Source organism: Pleurodeles waltl, chromosome 9 (genome assembly GCF_031143425.1).
Source record: "Pleurodeles waltl isolate 20211129_DDA chromosome 9, aPleWal1.hap1.20221129, whole genome shotgun sequence".
Lineage (NCBI taxonomy): Eukaryota > Metazoa > Chordata > Amphibia > Caudata > Salamandridae > Pleurodeles > Pleurodeles waltl.
The window spans coordinates 1060946688-1060969524 of record NC_090448.1 but is presented as its reverse complement, the minus strand read 5'-3'; positions in this window follow the sequence as shown (position 1 = coordinate 1060969524).

The following is a 22837-nucleotide window of genomic DNA, read 5'->3' as shown; positions in this document are numbered from 1 at the left end:
CAAAATCCTTTGCAAACCTCAAAATTTGGCTAAAAAAACACATGTTCCTCACATTTCTGTGGCAGAAAGTTCTGGAATCTGAAAGGAGCCACAAATTTCCTTCAACTCAGCGTTCCCCCAAGTCTCCCGATAAAAATGATACCTCACTTGCGTGGGTACGCCTAGCGCCCGCGACAGGAAACACCCCAAAGCGCAACGTGGACACATCAAAAGTTTTGGAAGAAAACAGAGGTGTTTTTTGCGAAGTGCCTACCTGTAGATTTTGGCCTCTAGCTCAGCCGGCACCTAGGGAAACCTACCAAACCTGTGCATTTCTGAAAACTAGAGACGTAGGGGAATCCAAGGAGGGGTGACTTGCGGGGCTCGGACCAGGTTCTGTTACCCAGAATCCTTTGCAAACCTCAAAATTTGGCTAAAAAAACACATGTTCCTCTCATTTCTGTGGCAGAAAGTTCTGGAATCTGAGAGGAGCAACAAATTTCCTTCCACTCCGCGTTCCCCCAAGTCTCCAGATAAAAATTATACCTCACTTGCGTGGGTAGGCCTAGCGCCCGCGACAGGAAACACCCCAAAGCGCAACGTGGACACATCCAAAATTTTGGAAGAAAACAGAGGTGTTTTTTGCGAAGTGCCTACCTGTAGATTTTGGCCTCTAGCTCAGCCGGCACCTAGGGAAACCTACCAAACCTGTGCATTTCTGAAAACTAGAGACCTAGGGGAATCCAAGATGGGGTGACTTGGGTGGCTCGGACCAGGTTCTGTTACCCAAAATCCTTTGCAAACCTCAAAATTTGGCTTAAAAAAACACATGTTCCTCACATTTCTGTGGCAGAAAGTTCTGGAATCTGAGAGGAGCCACAAATTTCCTTCCACCCAGCGTTCCCCCAAGTCTCCCGATAAAAATGATACCTCACTTGCGTGGGTAGGCCCAGCGCCCGCGACAGGAAACACCCCAAAGCCCAACGTGGACACATCAAAAGTTTTGGAAGAAAACAGAGGTGTTTTTTGCGAAGTGCCTACCTGTAGATTTTGGCCTCTAGCTCAGCCGGCACCTAGGGAAACCTACCAAACCTGTGCATTTCTGAAAACTAGAGACCTAGGAGAATCCAAGGAGGGGTGACTTGCGGGGCTCGGACCAGGTTCTGTTACCCAGAATAATTTGCAAACCTCAAAATTTGGCTAAAAAAAAACATGTTCCTCACATTTCTGTGGCAGAAAGTTCTGGAATCTGAGAGGAGCCACAAATTTCCTTCCACCCAGCGTTCCCCCAAGTCTCCCGATAAAAATGATACCTCACTTGCGTGGGTAGGCCTAGCGCCCGCGACAGGAAACACCCCAAAGCGGACACATCAAAAATTTTGGAAGAAAACAGAGGTGTTTTTTGCGAAGTGCCTACCTGTAGATTTTGGCCTCTAGCTCAGCCGGCACCTAGGGAAACCTACCAAACCTGTGCATTTCTGAAAACTAGAGACCTAGGAGAATCCAAGGAGGGGTGACTTGTGGGGCTCGGACCAGGTTCTGTTACCCAGAATCCTTTGCAAACCTCAAAATTTGGCTAAAAAAACACATGTTCCTCACATTTCTGTGGCAGAAAGTTCTGGAATCTGAGAGGAGCCACAAATTTCCTTCAACTCAGCGTTCCCCCAAGTCTCCCGATAAAAATGATACCTCACTTGCGTGGGTAGGCCTAGCGCCCGCGACAGGAAACACCCCAAAGCGCAACGTGGACACATCAAAAGTTTTGGAAGAAAACAGAGGTGTTTTTTGCGAAGTGCCTACCTGTAGATTTTGGCCTCTAGCTCAGCCGGCACCTAGGGAAACCTACCAAACCTGTGCATTTCTGAAAACTAGAGACCTAGGGGAATCCAAGGAGGGGTGACTTGCGGGGCTCGGACCAGGTTCTGTTACCCAGAATCCTTTGCAAACCTCAAAATTTGGCTAAAAAAACACATGTTCCTCACATTTCTGTGGCAGAAAGTTCTGGAATCTGAGAGGAGCCACAAATTTCCTTCCACTCAGCGTTCCCCCAAGTCTCCAGATAAAAATGATACCTCACTTGCGTGGGTAGGCCTAGCGCCCGCGACAGGAAACACCCCAAAGCGCAACGTGGACACATCCAAAATTTTAGAAGAAAACAGAGGTGTTTTTTGCGAAGTGCCTACCTGTAGATTTTGGCCTCTAGCTCAGCCGGCACCTAGGGAAACCTACCAAACCTGTGCATTTCTGAAAACTAGAGACCTAGTGGAATCCAAGATGTGGTGACTTGCGGGGCTCGGACCAGGTTCTGTTACCCAGAATCCTTTGCAAACCTCAAAATTTGGCTAAAAAAACACATGTTCCTCCCATTTCTGTGGCAGAAAGTTCTGGAATCTGAGAGGAGCCACAAATTTCCTTCCACCCAGCGTTCCCCCAAGTCTCCTGATAAAAATGATACCTCACTTGCGTGGGTAGGCCTAGCGCCCGCGACAGGAAACACCCCAAAGCGCAACGTGGACACATCAAAAGTTTTGGAAGAAAACAGAGGTGTTTTTTGCGAAGTGCCTACCTGTAGATTTTGGCCTCTAGCTCAGCCGGCACCTAGGGAAACCAACCAAACCTGTGCATTTCTGAAAACTAGAGACCTAGGGGAATCCAAGGAGGGGTGACTTGCGGGGCTCGGACCAGGTTCTGTTACCCAGAATCCTTTGCAAACCTCAAAATTTGGCTAAAAAAAAACATGTTCCTCACATTTCTGTGGCAGAAAGTTCTGGAATCTGAGAGGAGCCACACATTTCCATCAACTCAGCGTTCCCCCAAGTCTCCCGATAAAAATTATACCTCACTTGCGTGGGTAGGCCTAGCGCCCGCGACAGGAAACACCCCAAAGCACAACGTGGACACATCAAAAGTTTTGGAAGAAAACAGAGGTGTTTTTTGCGAAGTACCTACCTGTAGATTTTGGCCTCTAGCTCAGCCGGCACCTAGGGAAACCTACCAAACCTGTGCATTTCTGAAAACTAGAGACCTAGGGGAATCCAAGGAGGGGTGACTTGCGGAGCTCGGACCAGGTTCTGTTACCCAGAATCCTTTGCAAACCTCAAAATTTGGCTAAAAAAACACATGTTCCTCACATTTCTGTGGCAGAAAGTTCTGGAATCTGAGAGGAGCCACAAATTTCCTTCCACCCAGCGTTCCCCCAAGTCTCCCGATAAAAATGATACCTCACTTGCGTGGGTAGGCCTAGCGCCCGCGACAGGAAACACCCCAAAGCGCAACGTGGACACATCAAAAGTTTTGGAAGAAAACAGAGGTGTTTTTTGCGAAGTGCCTACCTGTAGATTTTGGCCTCTAGCTCAGCCGGCACCTAGGGAAACCAACCAAACCTGTGCATTTCTGAAAACTAGAGACCTAGGGGAATCCAAGGAGGGGTGACTTGCGGGGCTCGGACCAGGTTCTGTTACCCAGAATCCTTTGCAAACCTCAAAATTTGGCTAAAAAAAAACATGTTCCTCACATTTCTGTGGCAGAAAGTTCTGGAATCTGAGAGGAGCCACACATTTCCATCAACTCAGCGTTCCCCCAAGTCTCCCGATAAAAATGATACCTCACTTGCGTGGGTAGGCCTAGCGCCCGCGACAGGAAACACCCCAAAGCGGACACATCAAAAATTTTGGAAGAAAACAGAGGTGTTTTTTGCGAAGTGCCTACCTGTAGATTTTGGCCTCTAGCTCAGCCGGCACCTAGGGAAACCTACCAAACCTGTGCATTTCTGAAAACTAGAGACCTAGGAGAATCCAAGGAGGGGTGACTTGCGGGGCTCGGACCAGGTTCTGTTACCCAGAATCCTTTGCAAACCTCAAAATTTGGCTAAAAAAACACATGTTCCTCACATTTCTGTGGCAGAAAGTTCTGGAATCTGAGAGGAGCCACAAATTTCCTTCAACTCAGCGTTCCCCCAAGTCTCCCGATAAAAATGATACCTCACTTGCGTGGGTAGGCCTAGCGCCCGCGACAGGAAACACCCCAAAGCGCAACGTGGACACATCAAAAGTTTTGGAAGAAAACAGAGGTGTTTTTTGCGAAGTGCCTACCTTTAGATTTTGGCCTCTAGCTCAGCCGGCACCTAGGGAAACCTACCAAACCTGTGCATTTCTGAAAACTAGAGACCTATGGGAATCCAAGGAGGGGTGACTTGCGGGGCTCGGACCAGGTTCTGTTACCCAGAATCCTTTGCAAACCTCAAAATTTGGCTAAAAAAACACATGCTCCTCACATTTCTGTGGCAGAAAGTTCTGGAATCTGAGAGGAGCCACAAATTTCCTTCCACTCAGCGTTCCCCCAAGTCTCCAGATAAAAATGATACCTCACTTGCGTGGGTAGGCCTAGCGCCCGCGACAGGAAACACCCCAAAGCGCAACGTGGACACATCCAAAATTTTAGAAGAAAACAGAGGTGTTTTTTGCGAAGTGCCTACCTGTAGATTTTGGCCTCTAGCTCAGCCGGCACCTAGGGAAACCTACCAAACCTGTGCATTTCTGAAAACTAGAGACCTAGGAGAATCCAAGGAGGGGTGACTTGCGGGTCTCGGACCAGGTTCTGTTACCCAGAATCCTTTGCAAACCTCAAAATTTGGCTAAAAAAACACATGTTCCTCACATTTCTGTGGCAGAAAGTTCTGGAATCTGAGAGGAGCCACAAATTTCCTTCCACCCAGCGTTCCCCCAAGTCTCCCGATAAAAATGATACCTCACTTGTGTGGGTAGGCCTAGCGCCCGCGACAGGAAACACCCCAAAGCGCAACGTGGACACATCCAAAATTTTGGAAGAAAACAGAGGTGTTTTTTGCGAAGTGCCTACCTGTAGATTTTGGCCTCTAGCTCAGCCGGCACCTAGGGAAACCTACCAAACCTGTGCATTTCTGAAAACTAGAGACCTAGGGGAATCCAAGATGGGGTGACTTGCGGGGCTCGGACCAGGTTCTGTTACCCAGAATCCTTTGCAAACCTCAAAATTTGGCTACAAAAACACATGTTCCTCACATTTCTGTGGCAGAAAGTTCTGGAATCTGGGATGAGCTACGAATTTCCTGCCACCCAGCTTTCCCCCAAGTCTCCCGATAAAAATGATACCTCACCTGTGTGGGTAGGGCTAGCGCCCGCGACACAAAACACCCCAAAGCGCAACGTGGACACATCCAAAAGTTTGGAAGAAAACAGAGGTGTTTTTTGCGAAGTGCCTACCCGTAGATTTTAGCCTCTAGCTCAGCCGGCACCTAGGGAAACCTACCAAACCTGTGCATTTCTGAAAACTAGAGACCTAGGGGAATCCAAGATGGGGTGACTTGCGGGGCTCGGACCAGGTTCTGTTACCCAGAATCCTTTGCAAACCTCAAAATTTGGCTAAAAAAACACATGTTCCTCACATTTCTGTGGCAGAAAGTTCTGGAATCTGAGAGGAGCCACAAATTTCCTTCCACCCAGCGTTCCCCCACGTCTCCCGATAAAAATGATACCTCACTTGCGTGGGTAGGCCTAGCGCCCGCAACAGGAAACACCCCAAAGCCCAACGTGGACACATCAAAAGTTTTGGAAGAAAACAGAGGTGTTTTTTGCGAAGTGCCTACCTGTAGATTTTGGCCTCTAGCTCAGCCGGCACCTAGGGAAACCTACCAAACCTGTGCATTTCGGAAAACTAGAGACCTAGGAGAATCCAAGGAGGGGTGACTTGCGGGGCTCGGACCAGGTTCTGTTACCCAGAATCCTTTGCAAACCTCAAAATTTGGCTAAAAAAACACATGTTCCTCACATTTCTGTGGCAGAAAGTTCTGGAATCTGAGAGGAGCCACAAATTTCCTTCCACCCAGCGTTCCCCCAAGTCTCCCGATAAAAATGATACCTCACTTGTGTGGGTAGGCCTAGCGCCCGCGACAGGAAACACCCCAAAGCGCAACGTGGACACATCAAAAATTTTGGAAGAAAACAGAGGTGTTTTTTGCGAAGTGCCTACCTGTAGATTTTGGCCTCTAGCTCAGCCGGCACCTAGGGAAACCTACCAAACCTGTGCATTTCTGAAAACTAGAGACCTAGGAGAATCCAAGGAGGGGTGACTTGCGGGGCTCGGACCAGGTTCTGTTACCCAGAATCCTTTGCAAACCTCAAAATTTGGCTAAAAAAACACATGTTCCTCACATTTCTGTGGCAGAAAGTTCTGGAATCTGAAAGGAGCCACAAATTTCCTTCCACTCAGCGTTCCCCCAAGTCTCCAGATAAAAATGATACCTCACTTGCGTGGGTAGGCCTAGCGCCCGCGACAGGAAACACCCCAAAGCGCAACGTGGACACATCCAAAATTTTGGAAGAAAACAGAGGTGTTTTTTGCGAAGTGCCTACCTGTAGATTTTGGCCTCTAGCTCAGCCGGCACCTAGGGAAACCTACCAAACCTGTGCATTTCTGAAAACTAGAGACCTAGGGGAATCCAAGATGGGGAGACTTGCGGGGCTCGGACCAGGTTCTGTTACCCAGAATCCTTTGCAAACCTCAAAATTTGGCTAAAAAAACACATGTTCCTCACATTTCTGTGGCAGAAAGTTCTGGAATCTGAGAGGAGCCACAAATTTCCTTCCACCCAGCGTTCCCCCAAGTCTCCCGATAAAAATGATACCTCACTTGCGTGGGTAGGCCCAGCGCCCGCAACAGGAAACACCCCAAAGCCCAACGTGGACACATCAAAAAATTTGGAAGAAAACAGAGGTGTTTTTTGCGAAGTGCCTACCTGTAGATTTTGGCCTCTAGCTCAGCCAGCACCTAGGGAAACCTACCAAACCTGTGCATTTCTGAAAACTAGAGACCTAGGAGAATCCAAGGAGGGGTGACTTGCGGGGCTCGGACCAGGTTCTGTTACCCAGAATCATTTGCAAACCTCAAAATTTGGCTAAAAAAACACATGTTCCTCACATTTCTGTGGCAGAAAGTTCTGGAATCTGAGAGGAGCCACAAATTTCCTTCCACCCAGCGTTCCCCCAAGTCTCCCGATAAAAATGATACCTCACTTGCGTGGGTAGGCCTAGCGCCCGCAACAGGAAACACCCCAAAGCCCAACGTGGACACATCAAAAGTTTTGGAAGAAAACAGAGGTGTTTTTTGCGAAGTGCCTACCTGTAGATTTTGGCCTCTAGCTCAGCCGGCACCTAGGGAAACCTACCAAACCTGTGCATTTCGGAAAACTAGAGACCTAGGAGAATCCAAGGAGGGGTGACTTGGGGGGCTCGGACCAGGTTCTGTTACCCAGAATCCTTTGCAAACCTCAAAATTTGGCTAAAAAAACACATGTTCCTCACATTTCTGTGGCAGAAAGTTCTGGAATCTGAGAGGAGCCACAAATTTCCTTCCACACAGCGTTCCCCCAAGTCTCCCGATAAAAATGATACCTCACTTGTGTGGGTAGGCCTAGCGCCCGCGACAGGAAACACCCCAAAGCGCAACGTGGACACATCAAAAATTTTGGAAGAAAACAGAGGTGTTTTTTGCGAAGTGCCTACCTGTAGATTTTGGCCTCTAGCTCAGCCGGCACCTAGGGAAACCTACCAAACCTGTGCATTTCTGAAAACTAGAGACCTAGGAGAATCCAAGGAGGGGTGACTTGCGGGGCTCGGACCAGGTTCTGTTACCCAGAATCCTTTGCAAACCTCAAAATTTGGCTAAAAAAACACATGTTCCTCACATTTCTGTGGCAGAAAGTTCTGGAATCTGAAAGGAGCCACAAATTTCCTTCCACTCAGCGTTCCCCCAAGTCTCCAGATAAAAATGATACCTCACTTGCGTGGGTAGGCCTAGCGCCCGCGACAGGAAACACCCCAAAGCGCAACGTGGACACATCCAAAATTTTGGAAGAAAACAGAGGTGTTTTTTGCGAAGTGCCTACCTGTAGATTTTGGCCTCTAGCTCAGCCGGCACCTAGGGAAACCTACCAAACCTGTGCATTTCTGAAAACTAGAGACCTAGGGGAATCCAAGATGGGGTGACTTGCGGGGCTCGGACCAGGTTCTGTTACCCAGAATCCTTTGTAAACCTCAAAATTTGGCTAAAAAAACACATGTTCCTCACATTTCTGTGGCAGAAAGTTCTGGAATCTGAGAGGAGCCACAAATTTCCTTCCACCCAGCGTTCCCCCAAGTCTCCCGATAAAAATGATACCTCACTTGCGTGGGTAGGCCCAGCGCCCGCAACAGGAAACACCCCAAAGCCTAACGTGGACACATCAAAAAATTTGGAAGAAAACAGAGGTGTTTTTTGCGAAGTGCCTACCTGTAGATTTTGGCCTCTAGCTCAGCCAGCACCTAGGGAAACCTACCAAACCTGTGCATTTCTGAAAACTAGAGACCTAGGAGAATCCAAGGAGGGGTGACTTGCGGGGCTCGGACCAGGTTCTGTTACCCAGAATCATTTGCAAACCTCAAAATTTGGCTAAAAAAACACATGTTCCTCACATTTCTGTGGCAGAAAGTTCTGGAATCTGAGAGGAGCCACAAATTTCCTTCCACCCAGCGTTCCCCCAAGTCTCCCGATAAAAATGATACCTCACTTGTGTGGGTAGGCCTAGCGCCCGCGACAGGAAACACCCCAAAGCGGACACATCAAAAATTTTGGAAGAAAACAGAGGTGTTTTTTGCGAAGTGCCTACCTGTAGATTTTGGCCTCTAGCTCAGCCGGCACCTAGGGAAACCTACCAAACCTGTGCATTTCTGAAAACTAGAGACCTAGGAGAATCCAAGGAGGGGTGACTTGCGGGGCTCGGACCAGGTTCTGTTACCCAGAATCATTTGCAAACCTCAAAATTTGGCTAAAAAAACACATGTTCCTCACATTTCTGTGGCAGAAAGTTCTGGAATCTGAGAGGAGCCACAAATTTCCTTCCACCCAGCGTTCCCCCAAGTCTCCCGATAAAAATGATACCTCACTTGTGTGGGTAGGCCTAGCGCCCGCGACAGGAAACACCCCAAAGCGGACACATCAAAAATTTTGGAAGAAAACAGAGGTGTTTTTTGCGAAGTGCCTACCTGTAGATTTTGGCCTCTAGCTCAGCCGGCACCTAGGGAAACCTACCAAACCTGTGCATTTCTGAAAACTAGAGACCTAGGAGAATCCAAGGAGGGGTGACTTGCGGGGCTCGGACCAGGTTCTGTTACCCAGAATCATTTGCAAACCTCAAAATTTGGCTAAAAAAAAACATGTTCCTCACATTTCTGTGGCAGAAAGTTCTGGAATCTGAGAGGAGCCACAAATTTCCTTCCACCCAGCGTTCCCCCAAGTCTCCCGATAAAAATGATACCTCACTTGTGTGGGTAGGCCTAGCGTCCGCGACAGGAAACACCCCAAAGCGGACACATCAAAAATTTTGGAAGAAAACAGAGGTGTTTTTTGCGAAGTGCCTACCTGTAGATTTTGGCCTCTAGCTCAGCCGGCACCTAGGGAAACCTACCAAACCTGTGCATTTCTGAAAACTAGAGACCTAGGAGAATCCAAGGAGGGGTGACTTGCAGGGCTCGGACCAGGTTCTGTTACCCAGAATCCTTTGCAAACCTCAAAATTTGGCTAAAAAAACACATGTTCCTCACATTTCTGTGGCAGAAAGTTCTGGAATCTGAGAGGAGCCACAAATTTCCTTCAACTCAGCGTTCCCCCAAGTCTCCCGATAAAAATGATACCTCACTTGCGTGGGTAGGCCTAGCGCCCGCGACAGGAAACACCCCAAAGCGCAACGTGGACACATCAAAAGTTTTGGAAGAAAACAGAGGTGTTTTTTGCGAAGTGCCTACCTGTAGATTTTGGCCTCTAGCTCAGCCGGCACCTAGGGAAACCTACCAAACCTGTGCATTTCTGAAAACTAGAGACCTAGGGGAATCCAAGGAGGGGTGACTTGCGGGGCTCGGACCAGGTTCTGTTACCCAGAATCCTTTGCAAACCTCAAAATTTGGCTAAAAAAACACATGTTCCTCACATTTCTGTGGCAGAAAGTTCTGGAATCTGAGAGGAGCCACAAATTTCCTTCCACTCAGCGTTCCCCCAAGTCTCCAGATAAAAATGATACCTCACTTGCGTGGGTAGGCCTAGCGCCCGCGACAGGAAACACCCCAAAGCGCAACGTGGACACATCCAAAATTTTAGAAGAAAACAGAGGTGTTTTTTGCGAAGTGCCTACCTGTAGATTTTGGCCTCTAGCTCAGCCGGCACCTAGGGAAACCTACCAAACCTGTGCATTTCTGAAAACTAGAGACCTAGTGGAATCCAAGATGTGGTGACTTGCGGGGCTCGGACCAGGTTCTGTTACCCAGAATCCTTTGCAAACCTCAAAATTTGGCTAAAAAAACACATGTTCCTCCCATTTCTGTGGCAGAAAGTTCTGGAATCTGAGAGGAGCCACAAATTTCCTTCCACCCAGCGTTCCCCCAAGTCTCCTGATAAAAATGATACCTCACTTGCGTGGGTAGGCCTAGCGCCCGCGACAGGAAACACCCCAAAGCGCAACGTGGACACATCAAAAGTTTTGGAAGAAAACAGAGGTGTTTTTTGCGAAGTGCCTACCTGTAGATTTTGGCCTCTAGCTCAGCCGGCACCTAGGGAAACCAACCAAACCTGTGCATTTCTGAAAACTAGAGACCTAGGGGAATCCAAGGAGGGGTGACTTGCGGGGCTCGGACCAGGTTCTGTTACCCAGAATCCTTTGCAAACCTCAAAATTTGGCTAAAAAAAAACATGTTCCTCACATTTCTGTGGCAGAAAGTTCTGGAATCTGAGAGGAGCCACACATTTCCATCAACTCAGCGTTCCCCCAAGTCTCCCGATAAAAATTATACCTCACTTGCGTGGGTAGGCCTAGCGCCCGCGACAGGAAACACCCCAAAGCACAACGTGGACACATCAAAAGTTTTGGAAGAAAACAGAGGTGTTTTTTGCGAAGTACCTACCTGTAGATTTTGGCCTCTAGCTCAGCCGGCACCTAGGGAAACCTACCAAACCTGTGCATTTCTGAAAACTAGAGACCTAGGGGAATCCAAGGAGGGGTGACTTGCGGAGCTCGGACCAGGTTCTGTTACCCAGAATCCTTTGCAAACCTCAAAATTTGGCTAAAAAAACACATGTTCCTCACATTTCTGTGGCAGAAAGTTCTGGAATCTGAGAGGAGCCACAAATTTCCTTCCACCCAGCGTTCCCCCAAGTCTCCCGATAAAAATGATACCTCACTTGCGTGGGTAGGCCTAGCGCCCGCGACAGGAAACACCCCAAAGCGCAACGTGGACACATCAAAAGTTTTGGAAGAAAACAGAGGTGTTTTTTGCGAAGTGCCTACCTGTAGATTTTGGCCTCTAGCTCAGCCGGCACCTAGGGAAACCAACCAAACCTGTGCATTTCTGAAAACTAGAGACCTAGGGGAATCCAAGGAGGGGTGACTTGCGGGGCTCGGACCAGGTTCTGTTACCCAGAATCCTTTGCAAACCTCAAAATTTGGCTAAAAAAAAACATGTTCCTCACATTTCTGTGGCAGAAAGTTCTGGAATCTGAGAGGAGCCACACATTTCCATCAACTCAGCGTTCCCCCAAGTCTCCCGATAAAAATGATACCTCACTTGCGTGGGTAGGCCTAGCGCCCGCGACAGGAAACACCCCAAAGCGGACACATCAAAAATTTTGGAAGAAAACAGAGGTGTTTTTTGCGAAGTGCCTACCTGTAGATTTTGGCCTCTAGCTCAGCCGGCACCTAGGGAAACCTACCAAACCTGTGCATTTCTGAAAACTAGAGACCTAGGAGAATCCAAGGAGGGGTGACTTGCGGGGCTCGGACCAGGTTCTGTTACCCAGAATCCTTTGCAAACCTCAAAATTTGGCTAAAAAAACACATGTTCCTCACATTTCTGTGGCAGAAAGTTCTGGAATCTGAGAGGAGCCACAAATTTCCTTCAACTCAGCGTTCCCCCAAGTCTCCCGATAAAAATGATACCTCACTTGCGTGGGTAGGCCTAGCGCCCGCGACAGGAAACACCCCAAAGCGCAACGTGGACACATCAAAAGTTTTGGAAGAAAACAGAGGTGTTTTTTGCGAAGTGCCTACCTTTAGATTTTGGCCTCTAGCTCAGCCGGCACCTAGGGAAACCTACCAAACCTGTGCATTTCTGAAAACTAGAGACCTATGGGAATCCAAGGAGGGGTGACTTGCGGGGCTCGGACCAGGTTCTGTTACCCAGAATCCTTTGCAAACCTCAAAATTTGGCTAAAAAAACACATGCTCCTCACATTTCTGTGGCAGAAAGTTCTGGAATCTGAGAGGAGCCACAAATTTCCTTCCACTCAGCGTTCCCCCAAGTCTCCAGATAAAAATGATACCTCACTTGCGTGGGTAGGCCTAGCGCCCGCGACAGGAAACACCCCAAAGCGCAACGTGGACACATCCAAAATTTTAGAAGAAAACAGAGGTGTTTTTTGCGAAGTGCCTACCTGTAGATTTTGGCCTCTAGCTCAGCCGGCACCTAGGGAAACCTACCAAACCTGTGCATTTCTGAAAACTAGAGACCTAGGAGAATCCAAGGAGGGGTGACTTGCGGGTCTCGGACCAGGTTCTGTTACCCAGAATCCTTTGCAAACCTCAAAATTTGGCTAAAAAAACACATGTTCCTCACATTTCTGTGGCAGAAAGTTCTGGAATCTGAGAGGAGCCACAAATTTCCTTCCACCCAGCGTTCCCCCAAGTCTCCCGATAAAAATGATACCTCACTTGTGTGGGTAGGCCTAGCGCCCGCGACAGGAAACACCCCAAAGCGCAACGTGGACACATCCAAAATTTTGGAAGAAAACAGAGGTGTTTTTTGCGAAGTGCCTACCTGTAGATTTTGGCCTCTAGCTCAGCCGGCACCTAGGGAAACCTACCAAACCTGTGCATTTCTGAAAACTAGAGACCTAGGGGAATCCAAGATGGGGTGACTTGCGGGGCTCGGACCAGGTTCTGTTACCCAGAATCCTTTGCAAACCTCAAAATTTGGCTACAAAAACACATGTTCCTCACATTTCTGTGGCAGAAAGTTCTGGAATCTGGGATGAGCTACGAATTTCCTGCCACCCAGCTTTCCCCCAAGTCTCCCGATAAAAATGATACCTCACCTGTGTGGGTAGGGCTAGCGCCCGCGACACGAAACACCCCAAAGCGCAACGTGGACACATCCAAAAGTTTGGAAGAAAACAGAGGTGTTTTTTGCGAAGTGCCTACCCGTAGATTTTAGCCTCTAGCTCAGCCGGCACCTAGGGAAACCTACCAAACCTGTGCATTTCTGAAAACTAGAGACCTAGGGGAATCCAAGATGGGGTGACTTGCGGGGCTCGGACCAGGTTCTGTTACCCAGAATCCTTTGCAAACCTCAAAATTTGGCTAAAAAAACACATGTTCCTCACATTTCTGTGGCAGAAAGTTCTGGAATCTGAGAGGAGCCACAAATTTCCTTCCACCCAGCGTTCCCCCAAGTCTCCCGATAAAAATGATACCTCACTTGCGTGGGTAGGCCTAGCGCCCGCAACAGGAAACACCCCAAAGCCCAACGTGGACACATCAAAAGTTTTGGAAGAAAACAGAGGTGTTTTTTGCGAAGTGCCTACCTGTAGATTTTGGCCTCTAGCTCAGCCGGCACCTAGGGAAACCTACCAAACCTGTGCATTTCGGAAAACTAGAGACCTAGGAGAATCCAAGGAGGGGTGACTTGCGGGGCTCGGACCAGGTTCTGTTACCCAGAATCCTTTGCAAACCTCAAAATTTGGCTAAAAAAACACATGTTCCTCACATTTCTGTGGCAGAAAGTTCTGGAATCTGAGAGGAGCCACAAATTTCCTTCCACCCAGCGTTCCCCCAAGTCTCCCGATAAAAATGATACCTCACTTGTGTGGGTAGGCCTAGCGCCCGCGACAGGAAACACCCCAAAGCGCAACGTGGACACATCAAAAATTTTGGAAGAAAACAGAGGTGTTTTTTGCGAAGTGCCTACCTGTAGATTTTGGCCTCTAGCTCAGCCGGCACCTAGGGAAACCTACCAAACCTGTGCATTTCTGAAAACTAGAGACCTAGGAGAATCCAAGGAGGGGTGACTTGCGGGGCTCGGACCAGGTTCTGTTACCCAGAATCCTTTGCAAACCTCAAAATTTGGCTAAAAAAACACATGTTCCTCACATTTCTGTGGCAGAAAGTTCTGGAATCTGAAAGGAGCCACAAATTTCCTTCCACTCAGCGTTCCCCCAAGTCTCCAGATAAAAATGATACCTCACTTGCGTGGGTAGGCCTAGCGCCCGCGACAGGAAACACCCCAAAGCGCAACGTGGACACATCCAAAATTTTGGAAGAAAACAGAGGTGTTTTTTGCGAAGTGCCTACCTGTAGATTTTGGCCTCTAGCTCAGCCGGCACCTAGGGAAACCTACCAAACCTGTGCATTTCTGAAAACTAGAGACCTAGGGGAATCCAAGATGGGGAGACTTGCGGGGCTCGGACCAGGTTCTGTTACCCAGAATCCTTTGCAAACCTCAAAATTTGGCTAAAAAAACACATGTTCCTCACATTTCTGTGGCAGAAAGTTCTGGAATCTGAGAGGAGCCACAAATTTCCTTCCACCCAGCGTTCCCCCAAGTCTCCCGATAAAAATGATACCTCACTTGCGTGTGTAGGCCCAGCGCCCGCAACAGGATACACCCCAAAGCCCAACGTGGACACATCAAAAAATTTGGAAGAAAACAGAGGTGTTTTTTGCGAAGTGCCTACCTGTAGATTTTGGCCTCTAGCTCAGCCAGCACCTAGGGAAACCTACCAAACCTGTGCATTTCTGAAAACTAGAGACCTAGGAGAATCCAAGGAGGGGTGACTTGCGGGGCTCGGACCAGGTTCTGTTACCCAGAATCATTTGCAAACCTCAAAATTTGGCTAAAAAAACACATGTTCCTCACATTTCTGTGGCAGAAAGTTCTGGAATCTGAGAGGAGCCACAAATTTCCTTCCACCCAGCGTTCCCCCAAGTCTCCCGATAAAAATGATACCTCACTTGCGTGGGTAGGCCTAGCGCCCGCAACAGGAAACACCCCAAAGCCCAACGTGGACACATCAAAAGTTTTGGAAGAAAACAGAGGTGTTTTTTGCGAAGTGCCTACCTGTAGATTTTGGCCTCTAGCTCAGCCGGCACCTAGGGAAACCTACCAAACCTGTGCATTTCGGAAAACTAGAGACCTAGGAGAATCCAAGGAGGGGTGACTTGCGGGGCTCGGACCAGGTTCTGTTACCCAGAATCCTTTGCAAACCTCAAAATTTGGCTAAAAAAACACATGTTCCTCACATTTCTGTGGCAGAAAGTTCTGGAATCTGAAAGGAGCCACAAATTTCCTTCCACTCAGCGTTCCCCCAAGTCTCCAGATAAAAATGATACCTCACTTGCGTGGGTAGGCCTAGCGCCCGCGACAGGAAACACCCCAAAGCGCAACGTGGACACATCCAAAATTTTGGAAGAAAACAGAAGTGTTTTTTGCGAAGTGCCTACCTGTAGATTTTGGCCTCTAGCTCAGCCGGCACCTAGGGAAACCTACCAAACCTGTGCATTTCTGAAAACTAGAGACCTAGGGGAATCCAAGATGGGGTGACTTGCGGGGCTCGGACCAGGTTCTGTTACCCAGAATCCTTTGTAAACCTCAAAATTTGGCTAAAAAAACACATGTTCCTCACATTTCTGTGGCAGAAAGTTCTGGAATCTGAGAGGAGCCACAAATTTCCTTCCACCCAGCGTTCCCCCAAGTCTCCCGATAAAAATGATACCTCACTTGCGTGGGTAGGCCCAGCGCCCGCAACAGGAAACACCCCAAAGCCTAACGTGGACACATCAAAAAATTTGGAAGAAAACAGAGGTGTTTTTTGCGAAGTGCCTACCTGTAGATTTTGGCCTCTAGCTCAGCCAGCACCTAGGGAAACCTACCAAACCTGTGCATTTCTGAAAACTAGAGACCTAGGAGAATCCAAGGAGGGGTGACTTGCGGGGCTCGGACCAGGTTCTGTTACCCAGAATCATTTGCAAACCTCAAAATTTGGCTAAAAAAACACATGTTCCTCACATTTCTGTGGCAGAAAGTTCTGGAATCTGAGAGGAGCCACAAATTTCCTTCCACCCAGCGTTCCCCCAAGTCTCCCGATAAAAATGATACCTCACTTGTGTGGGTAGGCCTAGCGCCCGCGACAGGAAACACCCCAAAGCGGACACATCAAAAATTTTGGAAGAAAACAGAGGTGTTTTTTGCGAAGTGCCTACCTGTAGATTTTGGCCTCTAGCTCAGCCGGCACCTAGGGAAACCTACCAAACCTGTGCATTTCTGAAAACTAGAGACCTAGGAGAATCCAAGGAGGGGTGACTTGCGGGGCTCGGACCAGGTTCTGTTACCCAGAATCATTTGCAAACCTCAAAATTTGGCTAAAAAAAAACATGTTCCTCACATTTCTGTGGCAGAAAGTTCTGGAATCTGAGAGGAGCCACAAATTTCCTTCCACCCAGCGTTCCCCCAAGTCTCCCGATAAAAATGATACCTCACTTGTGTGGGTAGGCCTAGCGTCCGCGACAGGAAACACCCCAAAGCGGAGACATCAAAAATTTTGGAAGAAAACAGAGGTGTTTTTTGCGAAGTGCCTACCTGTAGATTTTGGCCTCTAGCTCAGCCAGCACCTAGGGAAACCTACCAAACCTGTGCATTTCTGAAAACTAGAGACCTAGGAGAATCCAAGGAGGGGTGACTTGCAGGGCTCGGACCAGGTTCTGTTACCCAGAATCCTTTGCAAACCTCAAAATTTGGCTAAAAAAACACATGTTCCTCACATTTCTGTGGCAGAAAGTTCTGGAATCTGAGAGGAGCCACAAATTTCCTTCAACTCAGCGTTCCCCCAAGTCTCCCGATAAAAATGATACCTCACTTGCGTGGGTAGGCCTAGCGCCCGCGACAGGAAACACCCCAAAGCGCAACGTGGACACATCAAAAGTTTTGGAAGAAAACAGAGGTGTTTTTTGCGAAGTGCCTACCTGTAGATTTTGGCCTCTAGCTCAGCCGGCACCTAGGGAAACCTACCAAACCTGTGCATTTCTGAAAACTAGAGACCTAGGGGAATCCAAGGAGGGGTGACTTGCGGGGCTCGGACCAGGTTCTGTTACCCAGAATCCTTTGCAAACCTGAAAATTTGGCTAAAAAAACACATGTTCCTCACATTTCTGTGGCAGAAAGTTCTGGAATCTGAGAGGAGCCACAAATTTCCTTCCACTCAGCGTTCCCCCAAGTCTCCAGATAAAAATGATACCTCACTTGCGTGGGTAGGCCTAGCGCCCGCGACAGGAAACACCCCAAAGCGCAACGTGGACACATCCAAAATTTTAGAAGAAAACAGAGGTGTTTTTTGCGAAGTGCCTACCTGTAGATTTTGGCCTCTAGCTCAGCCGGCACCTAGGGAAACCTACCAAACCTGTGCATTTCTGAAAACTAGAGACCTAGGGGAATCCAAGATGGGGTGACTTGCGGGGCTCGGACCAGGTTCTGTTACCCAGAATCCTTTGCAAACCTCAAAATTTGGCTAAAAAAACACATGTTCCTCACATTTCTGTGGCAGAAAGTTCTGGAATCTGAGAGGAGCCACAAATTTCCTTCCACCCAGCGTTCCCCCAAGTCTCCCGATAAAAATGATACCTCACTTGCGTGGGTAGGCCTAGCGCCCGCGACAGGAAACACCCCAAAGCGCAACGTGGACACATCAAAAGTTTTGGAAGAAAACAGAGGTGTTTTCTGCGAAGTGCCTACCTGTAGATTTTGGCCTCTAGCTCAGCCGGCACCTAGGGAAACCTACCAAACCTGTGCATTTCTGAAAACTAGAGACCTAGGGGAATCCAAGGAGGGGTGACTTGCGGAGCTCGGACCAGGTTCTGTTACCCAGAATCCTTTGCAAACCTCAAAATTTGGCTAAAAAAAAACATGTTCCTCACATTTCTGTGGCAGAAAGTTCTGGAATCTGAGAGGAGCCACAAATTTCCTTCCACTCAGCGTTCCCCCAAGTCTCCCGATAAAAATGATACCTCACTTGCGTGGGTAGGCCTAGCGCCCGCGACAGGAAACACCCCAAAGCGCAACGTGGACACATCCAAAATTTTGGAAGAAAACAGAGGTGTTTTTTGCGAAGTGCCTACCTGTAGATTTTGGCCTCTAGCTCAGCCGGCACCTAGGGAAACCTACCAAACCTGTGCATTTCTGAAAACTAGAGACCTAGGGGAATCCAAGATGGGGTGACTTGCGGGGCTCGGACCAGGTTCTGTTACCCAGAATCCTTTGCAAACCTCAAAATTTGGCTAAAAAAACACATGTTCCTCACATTTCTGTGGCAGAAAGTTCTGGAATCTGAGAGGAGCCACAAATTTCCTTCAACTCAGCGTTCCCCCAAGTCTCCCGATAAAAATTATACCTCACTTGCGTGGGTAGGCCTAGCGCCCGCGACAGGAAACACCCCAAAGCGCAACGTGGACACATCAAAAGTTTTGGAAGAAAACAGAGGTGTTTTTTGCGAAGTGCCTACCTGTAGATTTTGGCCTCTAGCTCAGCCGGCACCTAGGGAAACCTACCAAACCTGTGCATTTCTGAAAACTAGAGACCTAGGGGAATCCAAGATGGGGTGACTTGCGGGGCTCGGACCAGGTTCTGTTACCCAGAATCCTTTGCAAACCTCAAAATTTGGCTAAAAACACACATGTTCCTCACATTTCTGTGGCAGAAAGTTCTGGAATCTGAGAGGAGCCACAAATTTCCTTCCACTCAGCGTTCCCCCAAGTCTCCAGATAAAAATGATACCTCACTTGCGTGGGTAGGCCTAGCGCCCGCGACAGGAAACACCCCAAAGCGCAACGTGGACACATCCAAAATTTTAGAAGAAAACAGAGGTGTTTTTTGCGAAGTGCCTACCTGTAGATTTTGGCCTCTAGCTCAGCCGGCACCTAGGGAAACCTACCAAACCTGTGCATTTCTGAAAACTAGAGACCTAGGGGAATCCAAGATGGGGTGACTTGCGGGTCTCGGACCAGGTTCTGTTACCCAGAATCCTTTGCAAACCTCAAAATTTGGCTAAAAAAACACATGTTCCTCACATTTCTGTGGCAGAAAGTTCTGGAATCTGAGAGGAGCCACAAATTTCCTTCCACCCAGCGTTCCCCCAAGTCTCCCGATAAAAATGATACCTCACTTGTGTGGGTAGGCCTAGCGCCCGCGACAGGAAACACCCCAAAGCGGACACATCAAAAATTTTGGAAGAAAACAGAGGTGTTTTTTGCGAAGTGCCTACCTGTAGATTTTGGCCTCTAGCTCAGCCGGCACCTAGGGAAACCTACCAAACCTGTGCATTTCTGAAAACTAGAGACCTAGGAGAATCCAAGGAGGGGTGACTTGCGGGGCTCGGACCAGGTTCTGTTACCCAGAATCCTTTGCAAACCTCAAAATTTGGCTAAAAAAACACATGTTCCTCACATTTCTGTGGCAGAAAGTTCTGGAATCTGAGAGGAGCCACAAATTTCCTTCAACTCAGCGTTCCCCCAAGTCTCCCGATAAAAATGATACCTCACTTGCGTGGGTAGGCCTAGCGCCCGCGACAGGAAACACCCCAAAGCGCAACGTGGACACATCAAAAGTTTTGGAAGAAAACAGAGGTGTTTTTTGCGAAGTGCCTACCTGTAGATTTTGGCCTCTAGCTCAGCCGGCACCTAGGGAAACCTACCAAACCTGTGCATTTCTGAAAACTAGAGACCTAGGGGAATCCAAGGAGGGGTGACTTGCGGGGCTCGGACCAGGTTCTGTTACCCAGAATCCTTTGCAAACCTCAAAATTTGGCTAAAAAAACACATGCTCCTCACATTTCTGTGGCAGAAAGTTCTGGAATCTGAGAGGAGCCACAAATTTCCTTCCACTCAGCGTTCCCCCAAGTCTCCAGATAAAAATGATACCTCACTTGCGTGGGTAGGCCTAGCGCCCGCGACAGGAAACACCCCAAAGCGCAACGTGGACACATCCAAAATTTTAGAAGAAAACAGAGGTGTTTTTTGCGAAGTGCCTACCTGTAGATTTTGGCCTCTAGCTCAGCCGGCACCTAGGGAAACCTACCAAACCTGTGCATTTCTGAAAACTAGAGACCTAGGGGAATCCAAGATGGGGTGACTTGCGGGGCTCGGACCAGGTTCTGTTACCCAGAATCCTTTGCAAACCTCAAAATTTGGCTAAAAAAACACATGTTCCTCACATTTCTGTGGCAGAAAGTTCTGGAATCTGAGAGGAGCCACAAATTTCCTTCCACCCAGCGTTCCCCCAAGTCTCCTGATAAAAATGATACCTCACTTGCGTGGGTAGGCCTAGCGCCCGCGACAGGAAACACCCCAAAGCACAACGTGGACACATCAAAAGTTTTGGAAGAAAACAGAGGTGTTTTCTGCGAAGTGCCTACCTGTAGATTTTGGCCTCTAGCTCAGCCGGCACCTAGGGAAACCTACCAAACCTGTGCATTTCTGAAAACTAGAGACCTAGGGGAATCCAAGATGGGGTGACTTGGGTGGCTCGGACCAGGTTCTGTTACCCAAAATCCTTTGCAAACCTCAAAATTTGGCTAAAAAAACACATGTTCCTCACATTTCTGTGGCAGAAAGTTCTGGAATCTGAAAGGAGCCACAAATTTCCTTCAACTCAGCGTTCCCCCAAGTCTCCCGATAAAAATGATACCTCACTTGCGTGGGTACGCCTAGCGCCCGCGACAGGAAACACCCCAAAGCGCAACGTGGACACATCAAAAGTTTTGGAAGAAAACAGAGGTGTTTTTTGCGAAGTGCCTACCTGTAGATTTTGGCCTCTAGCTCAGCCGGCACCTAGGGAAACCTACCAAACCTGTGCATTTCTGAAAACTAGAGACCTAGGGGAATCCAAGATGGGGTGACTTGGGTGGCTCGGACCAGGTTCTGTTACCCAAAATCCTTTGCAAACCTCAAAATTTGGCTTAAAAAAACACATGTTCCTCACATTTCTGTGGCAGAAAGTTCTGGAATCTGAGAGGAGCCACAAATTTCCTTCCACCCAGCGTTCCCCCAAGTCTCCCGATAAAAATGATACCTCACTTGCGTGGGTAGGCCCAGCGCCCGCGACAGGAAACACCCCAAAGCCCAACGTGGACACATCAAAAGTTTTGGAAGAAAACAGAGGTGTTTTTTGCGAAGTGCCTACCTGTAGATTTTGGCCTCTAGCTCAGCCGGCACCTAGGGAAACCTACCAAACCTGTGCATTTCTGAAAACTAGAGACCTAGGAGAATCCAAGGAGGGGTGACTTGCGGGGCTCGGACCAGGTTCTGTTACCCAGAATCATTTGCAAACCTCAAAATTTGGCTAAAAAAAAACATGTTCCTCACATTTCTGTGGCAGAAAGTTCTGGAATCTGAGAGGAGCCACAAATTTCCTTCCACCCAGCGTTCCCCCAAGTCTCCCGATAAAAATGATACCTCACTTGTGTGGGTAGGCCTAGCGCCCGCGACAGGAAACACCCCAAAGCGGACACATCAAAAATTTTGGAAGAAAACAGAGGTGTTTTTTGCGAAGTGCCTACATGTAGATTTTGGCCTCTAGCTCAGCCGGCACCTAGGGAAACCTACCAAACCTGTGCATTTCTGAAAACTAGAGACCTAGGAGAATCCAAGGAGGGGTGACTTGCGGGGCTCGGACCAGGTTCTGTTACCCAGAATCCTTTGCAAACCTCAAAATTTGGCTAAAAAAACACATGTTCCTCACATTTCTGTGGCAGAAAGTTCTGGAATCTGAGAGGAGCCACAAATTTCCTTCCACTCAGCGTTCCCCCAAGTCTCCAGATAAAAATGATACCTCACTTGCGTGGGTAGGCCTAGCGCCCGCGACAGGAAACACCCCAAAGCGCAACGTGGACACATCCAAAATTTTGGAAGAAAACAGAGGTGTTTTTTGCGAAGTGCCTACCTGTAGATTTTGGCCTCTAGCTCAGCCGGCACCTAGGGAAACCTACCAAACCTGTGCATTTCTGAAAACTAGAGACCTAGGGGAATCCAAGATGGGGAGACTTGCGGGGCTCGGACCAGGTTCTGTTACCCAGAATCCTTTGCAAACCTCAAAATTTGGCTAAAAAAACACATGTTCCTCACATTTCTGTGGCAGAAAGTTCTGGAATCTGAGAGGAGCCACAAATTTCCTTCCACCCAGCGTTCCCCCAAGTCTCCCGATAAAAATGATACCTCACTTGCGTGGGTAGGCCCAGCGCCCGCAACAGGAAACACCCCAAAGCCCAACGTGGACACATCAAAAAATTTGGAAGAAAACAGAGGTGTTTTTTGCGAAGTGCCTACCTGTAGATTTTGGCCTCTAGCTCAGCCAGCACCTAGGGAAACCTACCAAACCTGTGCATTTCTGAAAACTAGAGACCTAGGAGAATCCAAGGAGGGGTGACTTGCGGGGCTCGGACCAGGTTCTGTTACCCAGAATCATTTGCAAACCTCAAAATTTGGCTAAAAAAACACATGTTCCTCACATTTCTGTGGCAGAAAGTTCTGGAATCTGAGAGGAGCCACAAATTTCCTTCCACCCAGCGTTCCCCCAAGTCTCCCGATAAAAATGATACCTCACTTGCGTGGGTAGGCCTAGCGCCCGCAACAGGAAACACCCCAAAGCCCAACGTGGACACATCAAAAGTTTTGGAAGAAAACAGAGGTGTTTTTTGCGAAGTGCCTACCTGTAGATTTTGGCCTCTAGCTCAGCCGGCACCTAGGGAAACCTACCAAACCTGT